General features: G+C 35.4%; 1 protein-coding gene across 1 annotated transcript in view; it reads right to left on the bottom strand.

Annotated features, from left to right (window-relative positions):
- LOC116165304 (uncharacterized protein K02A2.6-like) overlaps window positions 1-12815 on the bottom strand; it is a 70299-nt gene extending 57484 nt beyond the window's left edge. The window contains exons 1-3 of the mRNA XM_031479619.1: window positions 12745-12815; window positions 2650-2763; window positions 2495-2597 (exon numbers count right to left, since the gene is read on the bottom strand). The gene's annotated coding sequence lies outside the window, so the exon portion shown is untranslated. The remainder of the gene's footprint in view (window positions 1-2494; window positions 2598-2649; window positions 2764-12744) is intronic.
- Window positions 12816-13297: the final 482 nt, after the last annotated feature.

Genomic DNA, 13297 nt, shown 5'->3' with positions numbered 1-13297 from the left:
ACGATTCGTACTTTTTCGATCAGACCTCTCAATCAAAAGTTATGGACTATATAAAAATTTCGACTACTAATAATTTACTGATTTTAGAAGTTTGTAACACTCATTTGTTAGGTATTCAATGTGTAAGTTGAGATTAAGGTTGATCTTGAAAATCACCCCCCGGTCCTTAACTGATGTGACTCTTAGTAAGACCTTTCCATTCATCTTATAGTTAAAAAGTAAGGGATTTTTCGATCTAGTGAATGTTAGGACCTTAAACTTACCAATATTTAGTTTCAGTTCATTTTTGGTACACCACTTAATCACTGAGTTAATGTCCTCTTGAATATTTAAACAGTCACTTACGGATTGGTCTTTATTAACAAGTTTTTGGTCGTCCGCAAATAGTAGTGCTTTCGAGTTTTTTCAGAGACGTTTGGACGTCCGTGGCACGTTTTAGATCAATCCGTTTAATGGCGTCTCTTGCGGCCCGGTTAAACAGGAAGTGCTACCGGAACCTTCAATGTGCGATCGGATAGATCGTAATGTCACATACAAAAATATATTTGACAAATTTTTCGTATCTCGCCAACAAAAGAGTTGTCGAAGGGACTCTCTTATCTAGAACGCACTGTATAGTGCAGAATGCTGTTAAAAAGCAAGAAAACCCAACGAAATCAATGTATGGATGATTGTATCAAATACTGATAACATAATTCAATAATAGGCAGTAATGATCGTTCACGAAAACTAGTGGAAGTTTATGAAATATTTCTTTATTTCGCCGTTGATTGTTTTCTAGATGGAATCAATAAGGTTGTCATGTGAAACAGTACAAAAATGAAGGTGTATTTACTAAGATGAATAGATGATTCAGCTAGAAATTGTAGAGGGATATAAATCCTTAACGATGGTTTGAGTACTTTGAGTGAAAACTTATTGGATCAGTAAGAGCAGAGGCTGTAGTACCCATTTTACTATACTTCGTCGTATCATAGGTACACACATTTTGTTCCCTTTTTTCCGAAAATATACTCATCAAGACTTACCAGTTGCGTTACACGTATATCTTTTTCATGGAAAGGACAGTTTGTGCGTAAAACCAAAACGAAATTCTTTAACTAGGCATGTCAACTTAGGCATCAATCCGATTCAATTATCATGTTGTTTTAGTATGAAGTGGTTGCTTACCTTGGTAGAACCTCCTGTCGAAGGCAGGTTAACAAAAAAAGCCGTTGAAGCGTTTTATATCCTTATAATCTTTGAAAAGTGGCGTTAATATGACATGTTTACAAATAAATACAAATGTTCATACAATTTAAACGCTTCAAATTTATTTATTATACTCCTCTGCTTCTTTGAGCTATAGAATTAGTACGCTGTTATATTAATCGGACCGTTAGCGCAATTTTCATATGGGCAATGTCCCCGTAAAATGTATCACCAAATAAACCAGCTGCGTCAATGAGTCTTCGAAAATTTCGAATCGAAATTGTGTTATTTATTCTACTGGGGAACTATCGGACCAATCACATACATTTACATTATTTTAACAACCAATTTGAAATAAATAACCTTTCAAACGTACGGTATAACCTGCAATGTCTTACGGCGTAGACGAGAGAGTTGCGTGGGTTGGGAAGGCGCCATACCGCGTTGAGCAGGTGATAATAGTCGACTGATTTTCGAAGAACCTACAATTCTTCACTTCACTTTTTTGTAAGCAAATATACATCGATCAAAAAAAGAAGCATTTTTAACAATTAAATCCCAATTAACACACTTCTTTCCTCTCATCTGAATTTATTTAGCAAATTGTAATGGTTTGAAGAAACACTGAAGCGATATTGCTTTTTTTTAACAATAATTTTATATCACTACATCATAAAGTGTAAATTTATTGCTCTCCGCGCGTAAGCTCTTGTCTCAACGTTGAGTGGCAGCCGCAAGGAAACATCTGAAGAACGGAATTTCATAATTTGCAACTTATAACAATATCATTAAATTAATACATTCCTAAACATCGGTATCTTACCTGATGACCTTGTTTAGTTTGGCGCCAGCAGATCCTTCGGTCATTATTTTTGAAACCTAACTGTTTTAACAGAGGACAGAATATTTCCTTAGAATTTTAATCAGTTACTTTCAATGTGGTTGTTACATACTTTAATTGTTCGCAGGTCTAAAAGTGGCGCTCTAGAAAATTTAAGATTTCACATTTTAATTAATTGTATTTTCACAAAAAATGCGTTATTCGGTACCTCATGATTTTAAGTTGTAACAAGAATATCTGGTACCGGTAACTCTACGTGAAGGGGGTGGATTTTTGTATCGTACCTAAAACGAGCGACGATTGGGTGGTGCCACCTAGTTTTAAGTAGAGTAAATTACGAAACCTAGTACGCAGGAACTGGCACCCTTATCGACCGCTTATGCAAGAATAAGGTTAACATTAACGCATACGTACGTCAACTAACAATATCGTCAGTAATGAAAAAGAAAAACTTAAACTCACCCCTATTCGCTAAGTGTGACAATATCCAACGGTTCTCAACGTATGTGAGCAGCATACATACGGGCAACGTACCACAAAAAAACAGGTGGAAGTAGTGACCGATCTGCAAATAATTGTTGTAAGAGTGAAACTGTCAATTTGCAATTTATCGTTACCTAATCAGAGTTGAACATTAGCAGATAAATGGATTATTACTTACAGCAGATCCCAGCGCCACTTGGAGATGAAGTCCACTATGGAGATCACATCAAGACCACAAATGTGGTGATCTAAAAGAAATAATCCATAATAACAGCTTAGTAGTCTTGAACACCTCGAGGAGGTCTTAGTGTAGTTGATGTGTCTCTCATTTCCTCAACGTTGGCAGACGGAATGGAGTGGGTATATCAAAGTGATCCTTTTCCTATATGCATGCCCATTCGGCGAGAAGAGATGAAAAGGGTAAGAAGCTGGGAAGTAGAAGAAGCTGATGGGAAATCGTACCAAGATGCAAAAGATGTACCTCAAATGTGTACAAGTCGAAAAGCTAATTGAAATGATATTGTCTGCAGCAAGTCAATCTATGACCATGACTACCAGTACCAGTAGTCTACATAGAAACCCCGTACCATGGTGGACAAGATAAGTCCCTGGAATCTAGATAATTTAGTGGAATTTACACGGAAAAGAGTAGTAGAGAGGAAACAGAAACAAGCCGCATCAAGGTTAACCTGGAGGAAGAACCTGGGTAGAGGGGTTGTGGGGAATTGTGGCACTTATGAAGGGTAATTTGCGGCTTACAAAAATGACTGAAAAACAAGAATAAATAATATTCGAAGAGATAATCTTGAAAAATACAATTTTATATATATATATATATATATATATATATATCTCGGAATGGCACTATAGATCTATGAAAGATTTAGATTGGATTTAGAAAGGGACATTCAACTGTGGACCACATGGTAGAATTGGAGAACGCCATTAAAAATAACCGCGCAGGAAGCGTACGACACTGTATGGAGACATGCAATACTTCAGCAGTTAAGAACATGGGGATTAAAAGGACATACTGCAACAATTTTTATGACCAATAGAAGATTTCGAGTGAGAGTAGAATATGCGCTGTCGGCGGCTAAATCTCCAAAAATGAAGAAAACCTTTTCGCCTTAAGGCGAGTAACTTTAGCGTATTTTCCATGAATTAATCAGTATTTCTCGAAAGGTCATATAACGGAATATTTATGTGTGTAAAGGAAAATAAGTTATGGCATAAATAGAAACTTAGCGTCGCGCAGTCTGCCCAACCTGATGTTTAAATTATACGATATGTTTACCTTTACTACAAGAATCTGGTTAAAATTTCAAAAAAATATTTCTATAAATAAGAAAGGTGACATTTTTACAGCATGCGATATGCTTGTCTCTACCAAAATCATCAATGGTTAAAATTTCAATGAAATATCTCCATAAATTAGCAAGTTGACATTGCGTTTGCGCTGATTTTTGCAATTAGAAATGTTTTCGAAGAAAGATTTACATAAATAAGAAAGTTGATATTGCGCAGTCAGCGCATGCTCACATCTGATTTTTATAATTTAATACAATGCTTGTCGTTACTAGAAGCACCTGTGTTTAAAATTTCAAAAAAATATTTCCATAAATAAGAAAGTTGATTGCACAGACTGCGCCTGCACACATTAAACGTCAAGATTTTTCTTGGTTAAGTTGCCCGAGCCTTCAAATAGAGGAAGGTGGCCTAATTTTGGATACTTTTTCTAAATTCAATTTTTTGAACCGAAAAAAAATTCTTTTATTTATTTTTTTGTACTCAGAAAGTGCTATTACTTTAATAAAAACACGTGATGCATACAAAACCATTTATTTTACCCTTAAAAGGTATAAAAAATATGCCCAAATAAAAAATGACACTTTTTGAAATAAAAAAAAAGTAGCCCAAAATTGGATACCCTATCCAATATTGGGAACCTATTTTTGTAAACAAAGATCGCAGACGTAAGCTCTTTTGTCACTACCAGCACAGTCCACACGTGACCACCTGAAACAAATGGAACACTGTATCCAGTTTTCTCCGTTTTGGTCCTCTGAATAACGTCCAGTGCAGAAAATATACTCTCCATCACTTTCTTGATCGGGATCCATATCTGAGTCGTCTTCATAAGGAACATCTTTTGATGAGTCTGAGGATTCAACTTCGTCTTCCACTTTTTTAGTTTTTTATTTTTGAAAACCTTCTTTTTAGTTTGGTTTGAATTTTTTAATTCCTATTTTTGGATATCCAATTTTAAGACACTTTGTCTATCCAAAATTGGGCAACCTTCCTGTTCAATGTTTGGTGAGTAAAATAAAAAAATCTTTCATGTGATTTTAGGGTACCACCTAGTGGTGCACAACTGAACTATACCGTTTACACAGGATTATTTTGTGTTCGAAAACTAGTTTTGTCCACTTAATTACAGACAACTGTCAATAGGTTTCGGAGATAATCCAGTATCCAAAATTAGGCAACTGTCCAATATTAGGCGACTTTCCTCTACTATTATTATAATATTATATTAGCTACCGAATGCAAAAAGAACGAACGTATTAAGAACCATTGCGGATTTTGAAAGCATAATTGCAACCCCAATGGCCAGAATAAAATATGGAACTAAAATATATAGTTCGGCGCGACGAACAACTCTTATTCCAATTGAAAAACTCGCCAACCAAGCTATGAGGCTGATCCTGTGGGCCTTCAGAATGAGCCCAATTTCCAAGCTGTACAACGAAGGCTAGGTTCTGCCGTTAAAGTACCAAAGGGAAATGAGCACACTGCAATATTACCTAAAAGTAAAAGGTAACAATAATGGTCCATACGCTAGGTAACATCTTGTGTTTTTGAGAGGTCCACGAGTTATTGTTTGTCTGAGACGTACATATTTAGTATGATGCCAAGCCAGTTTTGTTTTTATACAGGGTGATCACGTATTAAAACTAAAAATATGATATTCGCATACAAACTTTTTATATTTATTCAAGATGTTTGTCTGTGTTGTCATTGTGGAATAGAATTTACAATATCATTGTAAAAAGTTATGTTATTGGTATTATACAGGGTGGTCCAAATTATCAGTATATAACATGAATCTACGACAATAGGACCCAGATATTTGGACGCGCGACAAAAGGACGCGGATATTAGGACGCATGAAATTTGAACGCATGTAAAATTGGACGCGCGACAAAAGGTCACAATATAAATAATAACTTTGCTTCACACTTGTTTTAATTAATTTTTTGTTTGGTATGTAAATTTGGTAACGGCGCAATTGTAAAATTCCAACCGTTACGTTTTTCATAATAAGTACTATAGATAAGTGTCATTGGAAACCACAACCAGAATATTTACGATGAATTACTAACAAAATATAAATTTAAAAAACAATGAAAAAGATTAAAAATAAAAAATTTTAAACCTTACAAAATAAAAAATTTTAATGACAAGGCACCACCAGTAAACACAACTCTCATTGCAAATTAATGGTAAAAAATTTGACCCATGTCTACCTTGTACAAGGATTGGCCACTTTCAAGGGTGGTAACCTGAAAATTCTTATACTTATAAAAAAATACAGAACGATAGCTAATGGAAGCGGTAATGCAATGGTGAACACCAGAAAACACCCCAAAGAGTTGCAAGCAGGGAGTCGATTGTGATTCCTCGGTTCATGGTTGTGAAAAGAGTGGACGGTGGCGATTTTGCGAGTGTCTTCCACATCTCCCGTGCAATCTATGGCTTGGCGGGAGATATAACGACAATTAAAAAAGTAGTGCGAAGTCGCGGTCGGGTTCGAATTGTATACGGCAGGGATTTCTTGAATTGTACAGTGAGTGAAATTAGAGAAGGCATGACGTAACAAGGTATAATAGATGGGGCGACATCCTAACATTTAAATCGCCTAAAATTCCAAAGAATGTAAAAGCCGCTTTTTATAGTATGGAAGTTGACCTTATATTCCTACACCAATGAGTTGTAAAAATTGTTTAAAATTCGGCCACACATCAGTAAGATGTCATATATCTATTCCCTAAGGTTTATTTTATTTGTCTTTATCCTTGCTAAGTGATTGTATTTGTGTATTTGTATTTTTCGTAGAGGATCTGTACATTTATTTGAGTTATTGAATTATTGTTTTTTTTAATTTTTAAATTATTATTTTTGTATAGTTTTTGGGTTTTTGAGTTATTATATATCTAAACGGATTTATGGCTCAGTGGTAAGAGCATTGGGTTATAAATCCGAAGGTCGGGTGTTCGAACCTGGGTTGAGGTGAATTTTTCATCTGTGGCGGAGATGGAAATTACCTTAGACCAGTTCCGAGCATTCTACCGGCTACTCCGAATTAGGTTTTCCTGCAGTTTTCCTAATTCGTAAGGTAAATACCGGAGTAGTATAGACCATCTTAAGACCTTCTGCAGAGGCACCTCTAAATAGCATTATGCGGGTCACTCTGTAATTGGGCGCATGCCTGTTGAAGGCCCAAAACAAGAGAGGGATAATAAAAAAAAAAAATAATAAACTACCATTTATTAGCTAATTTGTAATCTTAATTTAAAATTTAGTTTAAAATGTAGTTAATTTTATTTTTTTGTAATTCTTTGAAACTGTACACCGAAATATGTTTGTGCTTTTGTGGTTATTCCTGTATTACATCATTAAATTAAATTAAATTAAATCTGAGAAATGTGTAGGTAAAAAAAATAGACACGTAAATGATGACCTAAGTTTGGAACCACCTAAATGTGTGAATTGTGCAAGTCTAAGTCGAAAGGGTGCCCAGTTTATAAAAACGGTAGCTATTCAAAGGCTCAAAGTAACAGAGGGATTATCATATCCAAAAGCTAAACATACTTCTGTAATTGGAAAAATGATACAAGTCCGTCTGTAGAAGATGTAACAAAAAAAATGGTACCAAATTTAGTCGTTACGATATCAAAGAACGTATGTGATATTCTAATACCAAGTATTAGGTGTGGTGTAGCAGACACACTATGCCACCTTCTTTTCAAAATATAACAGAAGAGGGATGAATACGAAGGAAAAAAGGAAAAGAGCATCCAGTTCTCCATGTGATAAAGCCCTGAAAGCTAAACCGAAAAGAAGGGTTGGCCCAAACCTAGATATCGCAGACTGAGATGGAAGAATCTCGGTCTCGACAGGAAAAGAAATTCTCCACCCCTGAGACATGCTTCCCTTTATGAATATACATGTTTTAAAATAGAGGCAATCAGCACTAAGCTTCGGAAAACAAAAATTGTTATTCACGTTGAAATGAAATTAATTAAATGTATAAATTAGTAAGCCTTTGCGCTTCCTCTAATGATAGACTTTTATATTTGTGACTTGGTTACCTACCTCTGTGACTTGAATTTGTCAGTAACACCATTTTGCGTGTGGTTACATACGACTCTGTGTAAAATATTGTGAGTGACATTTGTCCACAACGTGCGGTACAAAGACGAAATTTATGTATTCCTTCATTCCTTCGATATACTGGTATCTTTTACGCAATATCAAATTCCTATCTATATACCCAAGAAGAATGTGTATTTGAACTACTAGATGCTTGAATAACGTTCAAAGCGTTCTAGCGCACCTATATTTACTAAAAACCCTGAAACGTACTATTTTAAATTTTCCATGAGACCACACATTTCGACTTTTATTATAAAGTACGTTTGGCATGCTGAGAGGGCTAATACTAGTAATTAACAACAGACCTTTGTAGTTTTCAGCAGCATTACATTGAGAAAGTAGAGCGGCTTTTCATGTGTGCGGATGCGTAGGCATTTCAGACGATCAATGTAGGTTCGCTTTCTTCAATTCGTATTCTGTTTTGTGTTCGAGTGGGATGTAATCCAAATTAGTCACCTGGGAGACTCTAACGATAATAATATTCTTATCGACAAAGGAATCAATCATTTTATACAGACAGCACAATTCAATTCTGAACCAACAGACTAGTTATCCATAATTTTTTTCTAAAAGACCTTCCGTAACTTGTTCAAACATGAAATTCTCACTTGCGGTTGAAAGAACTTCAACTCTCGAGAGAAAAAGAAAGGAAAATGTTACTCTTGTGGGAAATCGCGCGAATTAGTCATTGAAAGAACCCTTTACAATACTTAATAGAGAACGTTTGTCATATACAGCCTCAATAAGTTACTGTGGCATTTTAATTTAAATATTGTTGTGTAAATTAAGATTAACATGGTTGATGGCTTCGCATGACCAATCACTGCTAAAGGTGATATTCCTTGACCGTATTAATTTTTTTCTGTTGACAAATTAATAGAAAATGAAATTGAAAGAATTCCTGGCAAAAACAAAAATTTGAAAGAGCAACGTTTGGAAATGGGTGAACAGAACCTTCGTTGTGCTTATACTGTACATTTGAAATTGCAACTTTTTGTAAATATTGTAACCTAACGTGATTTATTTATTAATTAACGATAAATTTATAACACTCTTGAAACCAATTGATTTATAACAGTTAAAATATTATTTATCTATTTTTATTATTACTATTTATTACTTTGGCGTTGAAATAGGCACTAACCTGAAACGCAATTCGATTTGCTTATATAGCAAACTCGAGTGCGCGCGGCGGAACACCCTAGAGCAAAACGCGTCATATTTCCCGGAAAGATTGCGACACATCCGCCTTCGTTCCTTATCGCCAATGACTATCTATCGGGATGGAATATTCGCTAATATTATTAACATATTGTAAATCAATTAAACTACAAAACTCTTTGTCTGACTGTCGTGCATTGCTTTGACGATGGTTCTTTTCATTTCATCCTCTCCTTGTTTGTACCTATTTTTCTTGAGTTCATCAAACTTTCTGAAGGGTCTAATGACGTGGACCCATTACGTGTAAGTATTTTACTGTTAATCAATTAAACTACAAAACTCTTTGTCTGACTGTCGTGCATTGCTTTGACAATGGTTCTTTTCATTTCATCGTCTCCTTGTTTGTACCTATTTTTCTTGAGTTCATCTAACTTTCTGAAGGGTCAAATGACGTGGACCCATTACGTGTAAGTATTTTACTGTTAATCAATTAAACTACCAAACTCTTTGTCTGACTGTCGTGCATTGCTTTGACAATGGTTCTTTTCATTTCATCGTCTCCTTGTGTGTACCTATTTTTCTTGAGTTCATCTAACTTTCTGAAGGGTCAAATGACGCAGACGCATTACGTGTAGGTATTTCTTTGCACGTTTGGTACGTTTATCAATTCAGAGGAAACTTCTTCAGCGAATCCCCTTCTTTAAAATGTGTCTGTTGGCTTTAATTTCCTAGCAAGTTCGTCGCTTGAACCTTTCCATCTGATTTCTAAGCTATCCGCATTCTTCTTGAGCTATATCTTTAACGTTAACAAACTTTAAAATGTGATCTGACATTCGGAGGTTTTTGGAATTTGGGTACATAAACTTCATCTCGTGTAAGGTGAGCAGTCTTGCCACCGAATGCACCGCCCCTCATTATTCCCACAACTGTTTGGTAAGATCGTGAACGGTACCGATTTCTTATCGAATAATTAAAATGTATAGCAAGGCTTGAGTAAGGGTGTTCTCCAATATTAATGTTTTTATTTTAAATGTGAAATTCAAACCCTAATGCCCTGATTTAATTGATCTGGAATAAATACGCATGTGAATTGAATTGATTGAATACATTAATAAAAATGCAAGCGGTCAAATTCCATTTTTCTTTACAGATTATTTGATTTAAAATATTGGCGTGGTTCATAACTCGTGATCAATGCTCTGATCCGTATCTGATTCTGAACCTTCCTTTTTACACGTGATAAATTCTTAGTACATTCTCCTGTTCAAATTATACACACACATCTCTTTTAATCCAACCAAAGGGCTAGCATCACTGAAATTAAATGCAAATTCCCAATGAATGAAACAACAATACCCAAAATTATCTGTTATCAAGAAATACTATACAATCTGCTTCATGCCAATATTTTTTTCGGGTCGGTTTCGTTAGGAATATTAAAGTTGGTTAAAGCAAAGTTTTTTTATTACTATTATTTATTATTATGAAAAAATTTGGCTGAAAAAATGTCCGCGTGAATTGCGAATACAAGCAAACCAAGAACCAGTTTTCCACTGTATGGATATTCATTTTACCTAATTTTGCTGCAAGTAAATGCTCCAATTAATCGTCTTTAAATTTTTTACCTTATACCGTTGTATGCAAAGCTTTATTTATAAAACCATGCATTATACAATGACGTCACTTTGGTAAACTTGCTTTTTTTAACCAGTCGTTACACTTAAGGTTGAGAAAACAATTTTTTGTTGATCACGCTATGTTTTAATGTCAGTTCTGGTATAAAAAGCGTTCTTATGATTTAGAAACGTTTATTGGCGTGGAATTTTATCACTCAAAAAACGAACGATCTTGCTACAAATCCCGTTTTATCTCATTCTTTTAGCGTAAAATTAAACTCGCCGTCGCCGGTAATTTGTAACAAATTCCAGTTTTTAATTAAATGTTTCTAAACGACGTAATCGAAATTTAGTTTTTCATTCGAAGTAAATTTCTCGTAATCATATTGTGCGTGAAAAACCAAAACGGCACCTACTTCCTGAACGCAACAATCCTAGCATGCCCTACTAACCAATAGAAAACCGGCATTTCGATTTTTTCAACCGGAATAAAATGGAACCGGCGCATTTTTGAGGATCAAAGACATCGCTGCAGCAGCGCACGCTTTCCCCAAGTACGTTCGTCGCTTTATCGAGGAAGATAAAACCCAAGACCCCTTTCTGAACTACCTGCGTTTTATAGCTATACCATGCTTACGTTCATGTTCCGTATGAAGCGGTATATGCGCAAATTTCCCTATGTTGAACGAAATTCAAAGCAAAGCGGCCCTCTGTTACAGCTTTTATACATTTTGAAATTAATAATGCGCATTTTTCAAAACTTTGAAGTTCCTCGCTCATAGCATTCTAAAATTTACTGATGAAAATGGGTTTAATGGTTTCAAAATCTTACTTGAAAATGATCAAAAATAGATTGCACATGCGCACATTGTTTGCACTTTTTGTTTGTGGACCAATTTTTCTGAAATTTTTACAGAAGATGCTTCTTTATAAAGGAAAATTGGGTTCAGGGAAGAGAATTGTCCCACTTGTCGTAAAAGGCGGTCCTGTTCAGGGACCTTCACCTACAAAATCCTGTCCCATACGCTACCTCTTACAAAACCCACCCGACACATCCCAGCAACCCTGTCATGCGACCCACCAATCAAATGTGTGACCTGTATTAGAAACCACAATGCTACGTATAAAAACTGCCCTGTTTATAAACAAGAAGTGGCCATACAGAAAATTAAAGCGATGAAAAACATGTCCCAAGCAAAGAAGGTTGTCAGGCCAACGACAGTGTCGTATAGCGATACTGTATCATCTGTAAAGAATGTACTAGAAGTCAGAATTCGCAAAAGAACTGTTACCTAGTGTGGTAGATACATTAAAATCTGTGTTTGATACTAAAAAAGACAGCACAGAATATACAGCTACAAGAGAAAGCCCTCCTAAAAGTAGTCGGTTTTCGTCCTCTCATCAAAATAAAAAAAGCGTAGGGGATGGCCGAAAGGCAAACCCAGAACTATTAAGAATGTAGAACAAGATTGAGATCTCAATCTACTTCAAGGGTATCCACAAAAAACCGTGGATAAACTGATTTGTAATACCTTTTGTGATACTACCTGTGCTTTTTATATATTCATCTATTTATTTAGTTTCGTTATTTTATCTGTTTATGTATTTAAGGTTATATTGAAGTGGGGGCTTAGAACAGGGTTGTAGCTGGCGGCCAGCGATTATTAGTAGTTGGTGGGTGCACCCTTAACAGGATCAGAATCAGCTTGAACGCCAGGAGTCGTTTGAACAATTATTGTCTGGAGCTGAGGATACCAATAAGGCAATCTGATAGATCGGGAAGTTGGCGACGACGACGAACAAATAATAATGACGTCTACAAATAACAGGACACATAAGCAATCATAATTAATCCTTTAGTGGCGCAGGTATCAATTTAAAAATTTCCCACAAGATAACATGCGCTTCATCTTTACATATCCCCAATGATTATGAAATTTACAATTAATTTAGGCAAATTTGCTACTTATCATTAATTGGAGAATCCATGCAAACAATTGAAATTCCACTTACTTGCGTATATAGTTAATTACACTAGCAGATTACTGCGATTCAAAATTTAAATGCTTTCATATCAATGCATACGCATAAAGTGAAAGTGGAAAACTTGCCGCAATTCGCACAATGACAATTTGATAATCATATCATATCATAACAATATATTTACTATTCCATGTAATTAATACGTATATTGTCATGTTGATAATGATACATTTTGCGTAGCGATACAGGAAACTCACCTTAAGCCATCGCAACCCTATTCATTGAGAGGAGGAGGAGAGATCTTGTGGGTGGTCAAAGGGCACATGGGGGAGTGAGTCGCTATCATTCTAAAAGAAAACGTAATATCGAGAGAAATGAATCTATTAATCATTGCTATACAAGTTAAAACCCCATTTAACCGGCTGTTCTCTGGATCTCCCGGATCAACAATGGGAGAAAAAAGATATTAAGGTAGTGATCGGCCATTTTTGTTGCTGGTATAGTGATCATATGTGGGGAGGAAAAGAGATTGTCATTATTGTCAATAATGAGGACCTATTGATACTAAATGATGGTTCGCCTT

Source organism: Photinus pyralis, unplaced genomic scaffold, assembly GCF_008802855.1.
Source record: "Photinus pyralis isolate 1611_PpyrPB1 unplaced genomic scaffold, Ppyr1.3 Ppyr1.4_LG3a, whole genome shotgun sequence".
Lineage (NCBI taxonomy): Eukaryota > Metazoa > Arthropoda > Insecta > Coleoptera > Lampyridae > Photinus > Photinus pyralis.
Note: the sequence above shows the minus strand (reverse complement) of the source record. Positions and strands in the feature narration are given on the sequence as shown.